We start from the raw sequence: 15,930 nt of genomic DNA on the forward strand, positions 1-15,930 counted from the left end.
AAACCGTGGCGTGACATATTACACTGTTTAGGGTTTTAACTTTTTTATATCATTTATATTTCGAATCTCAGAGTAAAAATATGAGAAAACTATATTAATTATATGCACATTGCAATAAGCAAATAAAAGTATTTTGTGATTTTTTCATGATTTCTGCCAATGTTCTCCTGTAAAATAACATTTCTATCAAGTTCCGTATTTTTATAATTAATGTTTTATTTTTTAGGCATATACTAATAACACAAAATAGTTCTCTTAGCAATATTCAATAGTCGAGTTTTCTCTTCTTCGCTCTCAGAAACTTCTTCTTTACTGTCCCTCTTCAACATCCAACATACTTTCCTGAATTCTTCCTACGCACCTCTTCTCCATCTCCGTAATGTCTGTACAGCGGATTTGGCGAAGGAAGAAGTTTGCCGCATCCGGCTTACGACGACAATGTACAGGAGGTTGAGAGGTCAGGACTTGTAAGTGGGCATTCAGGGCTGCCATTAAGTGACAGAACAGAAAATTAGGTAAAGTAAAGAGTGTATATTTCAATACACAGAATACAAAGGGCGCGCCTAGGGTCGGAAGTTACCAGGTGTAGGCCAGTCTAGGAGAATAAACAACTAAATAAGTGGACAACGGATGGGGAGGCGGTTCAAGTTGACTGATGTAAGAGGCCGGTCATGGAACGCAGAGCTAGACTCCATGCCTCCTAAGAGAGACATCTGTTATGGTCGAGGTCTGGATCATAAAAAGAGAGGAGCAACTGTGTTGTGCACTGCGGAATCCTCCAGAGTCCACATACGTGACCTGTATCCCACGCACGCTATTGGCTAAAACCAGTGGTGTGAATTCGCTAGCAGTTTCAGGAGGGGGCTCAAGGCGTCCCTTGTCACCAGCTTTAACTGGACAGAACTGCCTCTGATCTGAAAGACAGGCAACTTGTGTCACGTATTCAGGGAAGCAGTCAATGCGTGAGAATAGCAAGTGGGCATATAGACTCATGTTACCATTCAACGTTCAGAAATTTTACAGCATGGTTGTGACAACGTTCTTGAATTCTGGTCCTTCTTTATTCTCTAGAAACTTTTGAGCTGCAGACATGAAGACAGTCAATGCGTCTTCTTCTCTGAAATTAATTGCAGTATAAAATTTGTGATATTTCATCGATTTGTGAATTTGAGGTCCAACAAAAGTTTCAGCTTTCGGTGTCTCACGGTTGATATTCCATAAAAATGTACCTGTAGCAGGATAAAACTTGTGGAAAAGACATAAAACTCCTTCATCAAGCCTAATTTCATATGTAGTAGCAGAAGCAATGTTTTTTGTGGTCTACAAGCGGTTCATGCAAGATGTTTTTAGTCCCAGACTCGAAATGTTTCCCATTTTCTCTGACCTTTAAGCTCCACTTTTTTTATATTTTGACTAAAGTTCAGTGTTGATCACACTATTTATGTTTCAATGACATAGGTAACCGGTTTCGGTTATTTTTACATAACCATCATCAGACCTATGGCTGAGGAGAGCTCCGCCTACCATCCTAAGGGAGCCATGGGTCTGATGATGGTTATGTAAAAATAACCGAAACCGATTACCTATGTCATTGAAACATAAATGGTGTGATCAAGACTGAACTTTAGTCAAAATATAATAATCTATTGATCACTGTATTCCAAAAATGTTTACCGAAAAAAAATCCACTTTTTTTGCTCTTCCCGGCTACATTGTTCACACAAAAAACAAAACAGTTTCGTGCACCCAGGTTGCTGCCCTAATAAAATTCCTATAACTAAAAATGAATTGAATTCCATTACGAAAAAAAAAAAATTGAACTTGCTGCAAAAAACAAAGACCAGTTTTGAAATCGACATAAACAGCTAATGAATAACACATATTCATTTTAAATCATTTGATATTAAGAAGAAGTCATTTAACTACTTTTTTTCGCATGGTGGAAGGACTTTCATGGACATTTGCGGGTAAAAGGAAGGAAAGAAGCTCAGACCGCAAACACGGAGAAGCCATTATAGTATTCGTTGCTTGTAATAACATTTGTAACCTTTTTTCCACTTTTTAAGCTGCTCACCTCTGCTGATTTGGGATAAACCCATTGTACAGTTCAATGGGTTGTTTTAGCTCAACAGCTCCTCTCCAATGAAACAATTTCCCCCCACAGAAAACATTTCGCTTCTCTGGTCTAACGTAGTGAGATGATGTTACTGTCCACGCACCCCTCCGGAAACGCATTTCATTTCTCTCTTGTTTCTCTTCTCACTTTGTTGCCATCTCTTCATTGCGTTTTGTACGTCTCCCACCGTTACTTCTCCGCTATCCCAGCGGTTTAATCCTCTATATGTAACGAATTAAAACAGCGCTTGAAGGACTAATACCCACTACAAACGTAATCCTTTTATTGTGGTAGAAAAATCTAATTAAAACCTCCCTTTCAGGCCCACCGCTCGCAATGGTGATGGCTTAGGATGTCATTTCCCGCAGAGCGTACGTTCATCCTAAACACGTGTTACCATCCCTGCTCTCTGCAGGTAGCCTGACAGATGAAACGCGGATTAAGAAGCGTCGCGGCGGGTACATAATAGTAGGGGAACAGCTGTCAATAGTTGATATTCCGACTATGTTTGCTGATGAGCAAATTGATTAGAACAGACACAGTAGACAATGTGGGATGTAACGATGCACAATCGATGAAGACTATGACGCTGATGTCATTACTGGGTGCCAAGTGTCGTCCCATAGAAACTTAGCTATGGGGAAATTAAAGTTCAAATTCACAATCAAATCTGCAGCAATTCACCATACTCAAATGACACCATTGTTCGAGAATTTAGTTACAGTGTATATCAACAACTAACGTCAGCTCCTCATTTAGGTGGGATTATCAGGCCCTCTGCAACTTCTCCATTGGCCCAGACAGATAAAATTCCAACAGTTCCACGTCTGGACTACACAGTGGGTGACGAACGAACTCCAAAGGAAATGTGACGGATATTTCTCCTAACTGGACCCTTAACAAGGTTCAAATGGTTCAAATGGCTCTGAGCACTATGGGACTCAACATCTTAGGTCATAAGTCCCCTAGAACTTAGAACTACTTAAACCTAACTAACCTAAGGACATCACACACACCCATGCCCGAGGCAGGATTCGAACCTGCGACCGCAGCAGTCCCGCGGTCCCGGACTGCAGCGCCAGAACCGCTAGACCGCCGCGGCCGGCGTCCTTAACAAGGGAAACAGGCTTAGTGTCACAGCTTTAAGCCTACGGTTTTTGTTAAGAAGAGTATGATCCTAGACTATCTGTCCACAAGCGCTCAGACTGATCCCTTGAGTATGAAAATCCAACAAAAAAGCTCCTTGAACATCCCATAATATGTTCACGAGTACGCATAATTTTCATGCGCTGCATAACTCTCGATATTCTTCTTACTAAGAAATAATTATATTTCCACTCCATAGATGCCTGGTTTGTATCGAGAGTGTAGTGCGTGGCCATGGTCTACACACAAAGTTTGGGATATCACCTCTGCTCTTCGATACCTTAATCCATTAAGTTTTCAGAGGCTACTGTAATTTTCTAGATACTCTGAGCACTTATCAGATTCTTTGATAAAACGGTCGGTACCTGTTATTTTTTAAGTATCAGTTTGTCCTGAACAATATCGTTCTATTTTCTGCAAAAAAGACTGAATCTATCTGCTGAGGTTTGCAGACAAAGCCGCCGGACATTCCGAGAAAAAAAAGGACACAGCATTTGATTGTATTTCAAGCAACTAGTGTTTTTATTCTGCAAATTTGTGTATTTTCATCTATGTTATCCATACATATTGCTACGATCGGTGCTGTTATTTTCCAACACTCCCAATGTTTCCTTGTGAATTTCACTTGGGATATGTTCCACACAAATTATTTTCAACCTCTTGAGGGCACCGTAAGACTCCAGAGAAATATCTCAACAGAGGAAACGAAGTATAGAATTCGTTGAAAAGTAGAGGAAATGGTGGAAAATGTCGCTGCCTACCAATCCTGAAAATTTTAATGCCTTTCAATTTTGTGTTCGTCAGTTAATACCCCCGTCGTATTAAGTACATCATAGCGCGCTACGAAATCAGATCTGCACTGGTTTTTAATGGTGTCACGAGTTATAACTTGAACATCAGTTGCCAACATTTGCTAATATGATACACTATTCTCAAACTCCTAAACACGATAATAATATCTGCAGGGCCCAAAATGAATTTTGTTCTCAACCACTTAATTCTTAACGAGTACACAAAAAATGGTTCAAATGGCTCTGAGGACCATGCGACTTAACTGCTGAGGTCATCAGTCGCCTAGAACTTAGAAGTAATTAAACCTAACTAACCTAAGGACATCACACACATCCATGCCCGAGGCAGGATTCGAACCTGCGACCGTAGCGGTCGCCCGGCTCCAGACTGCAGCACCTAGAACCGCACGGCCACCCCGGCCGGCACGAGTACACATTCCGTTTTCGAGAGCAGGGGAAGAAAACAGACAAACACTAATGATGATCGTAGTCTCTATGTTTTCTATGTTCCGTAGTCACTTCTACATTCTTAGTGATGTGGTTCGTGTAATGCAACGATATGAAAGGCTGTTTGTATTGTGCCATTCGTGTTTCATTTCTTTTTATTTGTGTAGTATCTTCAGTGGTCTGTAATACATGTGTATTATATTAGAGCTTTTTTGTTGTTAGGTGAGAAACAACGTTTGTAGCTCAAGTTTCGTGAGATTAAATTACTATTTGTTTCTGCCTGGGGTTGTAGTAGTTGATCTGCACAAGTAGGATGTTCAGTTTTCGGTATTTTTCAAACACATTTCCAGTCAACATCCCATTCTTCCGTTCACTACATTTTGATTTGGTCTGTTTACTGAATGTAGTATTGCCTACTTTCGCTCTGTGTGTCTTCGATCGGCTTTTGTTTCTGTTGCGGTGTCTGCAGGTAGTACAATAAATAAATAACAATTACACTACATAGAGACACGACAACGACAAAAACATAGCGACAGTTTCCAACACTACGCGCAATAGACACGCCAAATCAAAACATAGTGAACACAAAACTGAGATGATTATTCGATATGTGTTTGAAAAAACAAACTCCTGGGTACGCAGACCAATCAGGGCGGCACACATGCACTAACGAACACATCGATCTCAAGCAGAAAACAATTGTAATTTAACATCATGAGACTTGTGCTACAAAAGAATGGTTTCTCACCTAACAACAAGAGAATAACAAAAATCTAATGTAATAACAGAGCTTTAATTATTAAACAAGGCGGTGAGAGGCCTTCTGGGAACCTTTTAGGGGTGTTGCAGTATAAGTTGTGCTCAGAAATAATTCTTTAAAAAAATCGAATTGTTGTGCCGTTTCCGAGTTGATTATCATTGAAGTTAGTCAACCAAGCCGTTGCTCCCGCAAGTTCAAGCAGTCCGCCAGAGATCTAGTGAGCGATACAACATTTGGACAGGGGACGGGGTAATTTCCAAGAATGATTGCCTATCGAAGTCACGGGGTCCAGACGATACATATTGAACGTGCGATCGTAAATCGATCATGCAACTCTGGTGGCAGGCGTTGTGATCAGTTATCTGTGATCGTCATTTTTATCCGCTTTCAGTCATTCCTTTAGTTGCTCTAAATTACATACATCTGCGAATTATTTGTGAGTTGCTATGCGGACAGTGCGGGAAACGAACGAGTATCAGGAAGAATACATGGTTCGACTCTTCCAAATTATCCATCGTGACCACCGTAATGGACTTCCACATGATGACAACACCGACGACGAGTAAGGTAAGTCGTCTCCTTTTCAATTACAAGTATTTTATTAACGGTCTTCTTTTGTCGTTGCTGTAGCGACCACTGTGAACTTACTCATAACGCCCGCCACCAGGGTCGCATGATCGATTTACGACCGCACGTTCGATATGTATCGTTTGGACCCCGCAACTTCGATCGGAAATCATTCTTGGAAATTACGTGTTACGGTATTAACGATCGAAACCGAGTCGAAGACAGAGCAGTTGCGTGCCCTATCATCTACACTATGAGAAGAATGACGCTAGTTGTGTGCTAATTAACTCTGAAACGGCGTTACATATCGAATTTTTTTTCCTGAACAGTTTTTCTTAGCAGAATGTACGTTGCAACACCCTTACAAACCTTCTATACTGTTTCTGACCGTCCTGTGTACCGCAACCATTATACAGAGAAACAAACACAGCACGAACATCCTTCCAAATACTTGCATTATATACACGAATTACATCTCCAAGACTACTAACGATGCTCACAAGACATCAGTCCTTATCAGAGCAATTAAATACTCCATAAATAAGGAATATACTAGGAAATAAACACACTCTTGTAGTACGCTACCTCAGTAAACTTGGAGTGTCCTTCTCTTTTACATCACGGTAGCGCATTCTAGTCCGTCAGCCAAGAGAAGATCCGCGACAGCCAAAAGTGAGCTAGACATCGCGCGTGTGTCACGATAAATCTCGTAACACGATATTGTTTCCGTTTCTCTGGCAACGTCTCATTGTTGACGCAGTATTAGACAGCTTTGGCTTTCAGTCGATGTTGCAGCAACCAATTGAACTTCGCAGCTGAAAGCTGAAAACAGCGCTCCTAGCTGACAGGTATCGTCTTTCGCCTTACGAAGTGTATTAGGCCTATGTGCGTTACTCCGTCTCTTCCCAGTAAGTACCATAAGAAACAAAAAAACAAAAATGACTCACGACATGGCACTTATCTTTCGGTTCGATCCCGTTACTACTCTTGCTTACTAGTACTGCTGCTTATTTGTTGAAGCGTCGTCTAATAACGTGTCGCGAGACTGACTTAGGCCCAGTTTGGGAGCTCTGCACTGGTCGCCGAGCAAGTGACACTAACGTTCACACACAATAGGTAGTCGATTTTTTGCTAGTACAGTATTTGGTCTTTAGCTCTGTAAGTTATTTCATACTTTTTTTATATTTGTGTGCTGCTACTGTCTATGCTGTACTAATACTTCTAACAACATGGAACCGTTCCTAGATGCAGAACTAAATGTTCCTCTAAAGTGTTTCTTCTTCATGTAAGATTTCCCACTTAGACTTATTTCCTTCCATATTCTCTCAGGAACCTCTTAACGTCGTAGTTTATCCAATTATTTCATTCGCAGAATTTTTGGGGTATAGCTACATTGTTCCATTATTTTTTAAAGAAAACGAGATACAAAAGGAATTACCGGATCTCTATCTCTATCTCTACAAATTATCCCCACTTGGTCTGCATAGAGAAGGAAAGAAGAAAAACTAAAAAATATGTCCTTACGAGACACGAACGGCTTTCGGCGACAACAAAAATTTCATTGTCAGTATTTCATACAATTATTGGCCTAACTTAAAAATTTAAAATCCTGTCATAATCTACTGATTAAGAGGTTTAATGTATGTCAAATGTTTAACACAGTAAGTCAAGATTTACTATTAGAAACTGTATGGATGTCTTGAGAATAGTAACACCGGGCGTGCAAATACCCAGACCGTATTCATCCAGTGTTTGTGGATGAGAGCACGTAGTGACTTACAAAAAGCTTTACACGTAATTTCAAACCATTTCTGAAGTTTTGTCACCACCATGCTCGACGTCAAACATTTTATCGTCAACTCATAAGTAAAGTAGCCAGAAGTGTGAAGCTGTTTTATACATTCTTTACAGAACGTGGGATTTAAAGGTAAAATTCTAAACAGCATATCGCCGGTTCTCTTATGACACCAATGCGGTATACTGAATCACGCACTTCCCAGACAATTATTCTATGCCTTGAAGGAGGCAGCAGTAACACGGCCAAAAAGTCAGTTATTTTAGTATTTTTGGCATTTCAGAAAAGTATTTCATAAGCTGACACGGCACCCAGAAGGATTTTAATAAGACTCGTTAAATAAGCAAAAGAATGGATTAGTCCGTAGGGCCCGCGCGAATAGACGTGCAGTTAAAATTGCCACCTCCGGGAGCGGGGGGGGGGGGGGGGGGGGGGGGGTGCATCTGCTCTTGATCGAATCCGCCCGAAGGATTAACGGCGAGGGTCGGTGTGCCTAGCAGCCTGTATGTCGCTTTTAAGCTGTTTCCCACATCCTGTCCGGTCAACACCGGGCCGGTAACCAAGTTCCGTCATAGTTAAAGGACTCGCAAACATTTACAATAAGGCGACAAAAGTCATGGGATTTCTCCTAATATCGTACCCGATATACTTTTGCCTGGTGTAGTGCAGCACATCGACGTGGCATGGAGTCAACAACTCGTCAGAAGTCCACAGAAGTAATAGAGAGTTATACAGCCTCTATAGGCGCCCACAATTGCGAAAGTGTTGCTGGTGCAGGATTCTGTGCACGAAGTAACATCTCGATTTTGTCCCATAAATGTTCGATAGGGTTCATGTCGAGCGATATAGCTGGCCAAATCATTCACTCGAACTGCCCAGAATTTTCTGCAAACCAGTTGCTAATAACTGTGGCTCTGTGGCATGGCGCATTGTCATCCATAAAAATTCCGTCGTTGTTTGGGAACAAGAAGTCCATGGATGGCTGCAGTCAGTCTCCAAGTAGCCGAACGTAGCCACTTACAGCTAATTATCGGTTCAGTTGGACCAGAGGACCCAGTCCACACCATTATGGAGCCACCACCAGTTCGCTCAGTGCCTTGCTGACCATTTGGGTTCATGGCTTCGTGAGCTCTGAGGCACACTCGAACCCTACCATCAGCTTTTACCAACTGAAATCGGGACTCATCTGGCCAGACCACCGTTTTGCAGTCGTCTAAGGTCCAACCGCTATGGTCACAACGAGTCTAGGAGAGCCGCTGCAGGCCATATCGCGCTGTTAGCAAAGGTTTTCGTGTCTGTCACCTTCTGCCAGAGATGATTAACGCCAAATTTCGCCGCACTGTGCTAACGGATACGGTCGTCGTACACCCCACATTGACTTCTGCGGTTGTTTCACGCAGTGTTGCTTTCCTGTTAGCACTGAAAACCCTACGCAAACGCTCTCGATCGTTAAGTGAAGGCCTTCGGCCACTCCTTTGTCCGTGATGAGAGGTACTGTCTGAAATTTGGTATTCTCGGAACTCTTGACATTGTGGCTTTCAGAATACTGAATTATTTCCGAAATGGAATGTCCCATGCGCCTAGCTCCAACTACCATTCCTTGTCCAAAGCCTGTTAATTGCTATCGTGCGACCACAATCACGGCGGAAGCCCTTTCGCATGAATCACCTGAGTTCAAATGTCGCGCTGACCACTCAGCTACCGGGGGCGGACGAACAGTTGTGCTCTACACTCACTCCATTTCGTGTGGCTGGGTCTGGAAAGAGGAGGGAACGCAATGGTGCGGTGAAAGGCAGGGCTATCTGCCATCTCTTCTATTAACAATGCCACATCAGTTAATAACCACGCCGACCCTTCGCAGATGCGGGACAAAGCCACACAAAAAGAAGAAGAAGAAGAAGAAGAAGAAGAAGAATGAATTAGTTCCTACAGCGGTGTATATGAACTGAAACAAGAGATTATTTTACCACTGGGAACCATAAAACAGAAAGGCGTGTGTTGAGGTAAAGTAACACCGTAATTGCCGCAGGAGCGTTGGTCCAATGGGGTGGCCGACACTTAAAACTTTTCGCGGCCGGGGCGGGCGGAAAATTACGCGAAAGTAATTTAGGCGTGCCAGGTGAAGTGGAAGGCGCCGGTGCGGGCACGGTAGGAAGACACGTCCGGGGAGTTGAAGCGGACGGGGGCCGTCCGTTCCCCCGGGCTTCCCACAGGGCCGGCAATATCCACGGAGTGGCGCGGCGCGCCTCCGCTAACCCTTTCAGACGTATCAATCAGCCGGAAATTGAGTTAAGATAGCTGCGCCGCAGTTCCTCCCCAATCGAACCAGAAGGAAAATCTTTGGTAAGTCCCAGTTTGCGGAATGATGTTGCGCTGAACTGCTTCGCCCTGACGTCTCTCGCGCACGCTAACTCTTTTGCTCAATGCGTTTTTTTTTTTTTTCGTTTCACTGAGGAAGCACCTGTGCGGTCTCTTGGGTACCATGGTAAAGCAATGCATTCGAGAATTACAGTAATGGAAATTAGTATTCATACGCTAGATCGTGGAAAAGTAAACTGCCTTTATTGACAATGCGAAACCAAAAACACTAATTGGATATGCACCATACACACTGGACAGTCGCCAATGCAGCTATGCTGGATATAGAACGAAAATGAACAAGCCTTTACAAAACAAAATACAAAAACGTCTGCCAAGCTCTCTACTGCGCTGGGAATTAAGCATTCATACACCAACAGAAAATGACACTTCTAACAGAGCCAGAACATGTTTAATACTTCATATGCATACCCTTCGATGTATTACTTCTCGCAATCTCCGTGCCTTGGAATGGACCAATTTTCTTGTAGTTCCCGACGTGATACCTTCCCATTCTCGAAGGAGAGCCTCTTTCAAAGAGACCTTACTAAGGATGTCGTGTTTTCTCGTTCGTGTTTCAAGCTCACTCCACAAGTGTTCGATGGGATTCAGGTCGGGACTCTGAGCTGGTATTTTAAGAGTGTGTGGCGTGTTGTAGAGCAACCACAGCCGGACAATTTGCGCCGTATGTTTGGGATCATTGTCCTCTCGGAAGTAATAATTTCTAGGAAGACCCAAGGCGTCAGCCGGCCAGAGTGGTCGAGCGATTCTAGGCGCTACAGTCTGGAGCCGCGCGACCGCTACGGCCGCAGATTCGAATCCTGCCTCGGGCATGGATGTGTGTGCTCTCCTTAGGTTAGTTAGGTTTAAGTACTTCTAAGTTCTAGGGGACTGATGACCTTAGAAGTTAAGTCCCATAGTGCTCAGAGCCATTTGAACCACTTTGAACCAAGGCGTCAACACTCTGTGGTAAGTTCTGTTCGAGAATGTTCATAAACACAATTCTGTCCATGGTACCTTCCAGAGACACTAATTTTCCGACACTGGAGGCTGATGTACAGACCCATACTATCACTCCACCGCCTCCGTGCTTCACCGTGGGTTGAATGTTGTTTCGGTCGAGGTCTGTATTCGGTCTTCTCCAGACCAATATCCTATCATCATTGTGCACGATATTAAATTTGCTTTCATCACTAAACAAGACAGTATCCCAGAAGTCTGCTTTCTTGGATACATGCTGTTTCGGGAATTCCATCCGCCACTTCCTGTTCTTTTTGCTGATGTAGGGCTTTCCTCTCGGGACCCTTGGTCTGTAGCCCGAACGATTGCGAATAGTACGAACTGCCCTTGGAGTGATGTCAGTTCGGAGGTGGTCATGTACAAATGCGGATAGTGCCGACGCTGTCGTTTTCGGGTTTTTCTTAATGATTCTTAGTAGCATTCTGGTCTCTCTTGTTGTAAGGTTCTGTGGATGACCGTGTCGTTCACTGTTTATGACTACATGTCTGTTCTTATATCGCTTAATGATAGATTGCACAGTCGCTCGGCTTCGTCCTACGATGTTCGCAACTTCGGCATACGACTTGTGTTGAAGATAGTGGGCGACAACGATGTTTCGTTCCTCAATGGTCGTTTCCGTCCCCTTGCTGCCCATTCTGCTGTTCCACGGTACCCACGTCCGACGTGGTATTGCTTCACGGCCGCCACACGACTACAAAAGTGTGGCATGCACTCCGGCGCTGCGTCAGCCGTTTGTTTGATTGAAAGTAGTCCGCTGTATGAATACATTTTGCCCTGTCGTAGACCGTGCGGAGTGTAACATATTTTATTTTCCCAGAATAGAGTCATGGCATACGGGAAGCTTCATTACCAAGAACGTGGTTATCTGACGCTACATCATCGTACTTATTCGTATCGGCGCTGTGGGTGACACACCATCGTAGTTTGTCACCACCTACTGTATGAATACTTATTTCCATGACTGTACGTAGCAGACGAAGCAAGGGCGAAGAGTACTGTTTTCTTTCTTAAATAATGTATTTCATGCATAATAACAATAATATTAATACTAATAATAGAACAAAAAGAAATCACCCGGTCGTGGCCGACCAACTGAGCCTTAAGAAAGGAAACTGAAGTACTGATTTTTGTTGCACATTAATACGCCATAAGAACTAACACCATCGATGCCACACACTCGTGAAATTAGCAGAAGGCCCGAAAAGTAGACTCTTCATATAGGCTGAAGAAAAAATAAATTGACCACATCTTGAAGTGTTGACAAAAAAACCCTCACACTGACTGAAAGAGGAGCGAGTCACTGAAACTTATGCCAATATTACCCTCTGCCGGTGGTAAAGTACTGGTGGGACCACAAAACAGAAAAAGTTGTCGAAAATGGACGTACCGAATTACAGTAGGATTTTCGACTGCGGAAAGATCGAATGCTGGAACACAAGACACCAAACATTGCAGTTGAAGAGAAGATAGCAGAGTCGACGGGAAAGCAAAAATTTCTGATACGTGGACTTGTTAGTTTAACTACAGCATCCCCAAAACTAAATGTGATCCCAAAGGTTCTCGACACACTGATAACAGTGCTAAATGAGCATGGAGGACATTTTAAAACCATTGCAAATCACAAAATGTCCATCTGCCGACAAGAAAAAGCCGATTAACCGTTTTGTGTACGAACTGATACATCACGCAGACCTAGACGCTTGGAAGCTCGACTAGCGATAAAATACGAAACCAGAATAGTGATCTCATTTGCTGTGTTTACTGTAACAACAATAGTGCTGTTCTTAACAATAATAATAATAATAATAATAATAATAATAATAATAATAATAATAATAATACCGAAAAATTTTTGATGATTTCTCATTTGTCTGATTGCAAATTGCAAATTTTCGGTAACTACTGTGGTTTTCCATCAATCAACAAAAACTTCGTGAAGTTATAAAAAAACTCTAAAACAAATACTAGGCACAACATAAAATCCTAAAAGTACTAGATCTGATTTTTAAAAACATTTGGAAGCTAGTGAAAACGATAAGTCATAAGAAAAATAATGGGTAAAAAACAAACGATCAATGGAAAGTGAGAAGAATTGTAACCTGCAACACATGCAGACAAAGCATACTTGCTTCAAGGGCGAGGTTAATTTATTTTAAGTACGTACAAAATAAGTGACAACAGGATACTAAAAGAAATAGTTGTGAATCTCTAGTTAAGTAAAATAAGCCGAATCGAAGAAATCAGGAAAGAATTGCAAAGAGAAAATGGCAAAGAATCAGAAATGACAGAGACCATAAAGTATAGAAACATTTCAAATCAAAAAAATTAAAAAACGAGGATTTGCATGGTCGAAGAAAAGAAAGAGAGAGAAAATGAAAGAGTAACGGAAGATATGAGGTAACAAAGAAGGATGAGGAACGGAAGTTGTTCCTTGTTACCTGTTATTAAGCTGAGATGCCTAAGTAAATTAAAAGGCAATTATTGGACTCTTTTTGACAAAGAGCATCAGTACTTGATGAAGACTGTTCGCTTTTCGAGGTATACAAACAATAATATTACACCAACTCTATAAGTGAATGGAATATGGAACAAATATACGAAAGACCTGCAAAATGTATTGTAGTATGGTTGGTGCGTGATGTATGTAGATTTAAGCTATGTAGAACTGATTTTCATAGAACTGAACATAGTATTTTGACACCTAATGCAAATAAATTAATTGTCCAGCAGTGATTTATATTACATACCTACCAATGCATAAAACCCTGAAAATGAACGTCATATATACTATCAGGGGAATGACCTATGAGTACTGTTCCACCTTCAACGAGTATAGAGTTGATGAGGCGTTCCACATTTTCTCGACTACGCATGATACACTATGGTCTTTCCTTTGCATCGGTGTCTCCCATCGATACCTACAGCCAACGGTTACCGATTAACGAAAACGGGGTTCAAATTTCGGTAGTATCCCTGACGTATAAACTTGCCACTAGGCCGACATATTTTTCGAAACCGATCCAGAGGCAAAGGCACTCAAATTTGTGCCGCTTCCCTTGATTTCTAGAAAGCTTTTGAAACCATTCCGCAGTGCAGTTTTGTGACTAAAATATACAAGTCTTCCTTGCTGACAGAAGTCAGAAAGTCATTCTTAACCTAAATACACCAATAGCTTAATTTCGGGAGCACCCCAAGGAAGTGTTTCGTAGGGCCTCTGCTATTTATGATTGATATTAATGATTAACCGGATAACGCTGGATGCCCCATGAGGCTATTCGCGGACGATGATGATGTCTGTAGGAAGGACTGTAGTAAAATGCAGGAAGACCTACTGTGGGCCGACGATTGGTGCGAGGACTGTCCGTTGACACAACACGAAAGTAAATGTAGAATATTGCAGATACACAGACGATTACAGTATCGGCGACAAACCAATGGATACAGTAAGCAAAGAAACAAACAAGCCAACACTGTTTGTACAGACCTTGAAGGTCTGACAGTACCGACCGGCCGCCCTGATATCCTTAAACCTTCAGCGTCACCGCTTGCGGCTATGGAGGGGCACGTGGTCAACACACCGCTCGTCCGGCCGTTGTCAGTTTTCGTGAACGGAATGTACCTGGTGATCAAAAAGTCGGTATAAATTTTGAAAACTGAATAAATCACGGAATAATGTAGATAGAGAGGAACAAATTGACACACATACTTGGAATGACATAGGGTTTTATTGGAACCAAAAAAATACAAAAGTTCAAAAAATGTCCGACAGATGGCGCTTCATCTGATCAGAATAGCAATAATTAGCATAACAAAGTAAGACAAAGCAAAGATGATGTCCACCATCATTCCCCAACAATAGCTGTAGTCGAGGAATAAGGTTGTGAACAGTAATGTAAAGCATGTCAGGAGTTATGGTGAGGCATTGGCGTCGGATGTTGTCTTTCAGCATCCCTAGAGATGTCGGTCGATCACGATACACTTGCGACTTCAGGTAACCCCAAAGCCAATAATCGCACGGATTGAGGTCTGGGGACCTGGGAGGCCAAGCATGACGAAAGTGGCGGCTGAGCATACGATCATCACCAAACGACGCGCGCAAGAGATCTTTCACGCGTCTAACAATATGAGGTGGTTTTTTTTGGTTCTTATAAAACCCCATGGTATTCCAATCATGTGTGTCAACTTTTACCTCTCTATCTACATTATTCCGTGGTTTATTAAGTTTTCAAATTTATACTGACTTTTTGATCACCCGGTATATAGCAACTACCGTAACATACCTAGGACATTTCAAGAGCGAACTAAGGTGGCGTGATCACATAAATCAAATACCGAGATAAAGCAGAAGCTAGACTGAGTATCATTGAGAGAATCTTAAAAAAATGCAGTGGCTTACAAAAAGCTCGTTCGACCAATTCTTCAGTAGTGGTCATTAGTCTGAGACCCTGACCAAACAAGATTAATGAGAGGGGTAACGAAGATCCAAAGCATAGAGGTACGTTTCGTCACGGAATCATTTTCTCGACACGAAAGCTTCACAGAGACGCTCAGCCAATTCCAGTGGCAGACGCTATAGGAGAGGCGCTGTGCACCACGGAAAGGTTTGCAGTTGAAATTTCGACAACCTAATTTACAGCGTCGGGTAACGTACATCTCTCGAAATGGTCACGGCCAGATAATCAGAGAAAATTTTATATCGTACGGAACTTTACCGGCAATCACTCTTCCCCTCGCGCCATTCGTGGATGGAACGGCTGTCGGGAGTATCCTCCGCCACACACCACAAGGTGAACTGCGGAGGTCAGATGTAAATGTAGGTTGTGGGTTCCCAAAAACAATGTTCGAAACGAAGCGTTAGTGCAACGAGAGCGGCGTGCCTGCGACGAGACCGCACTGGGCGCTCAGCTAGAGGGCTGGCTAGCAGACATCA

General features: G+C 42.5%; 1 long non-coding RNA gene across 1 annotated transcript in view; it reads right to left on the reverse strand.

Annotated features, from left to right (window-relative positions):
* Positions 1-14,492: 14,492 nt before the first annotated feature.
* LOC126187461 (uncharacterized) overlaps positions 14,493-15,930 on the reverse strand; it is a 180,247-nt gene continuing 178,809 nt past the window's right edge. The window contains exon 3 of the long non-coding RNA XR_007537730.1: positions 14,493-14,619. This is a non-coding gene — a long non-coding RNA (uncharacterized LOC126187461). The remainder of the gene's footprint in view (positions 14,620-15,930) is intronic.

This window comes from Schistocerca cancellata, chromosome 5 (assembly GCF_023864275.1).
Source record: "Schistocerca cancellata isolate TAMUIC-IGC-003103 chromosome 5, iqSchCanc2.1, whole genome shotgun sequence".
Lineage (NCBI taxonomy): Eukaryota > Metazoa > Arthropoda > Insecta > Orthoptera > Acrididae > Schistocerca > Schistocerca cancellata.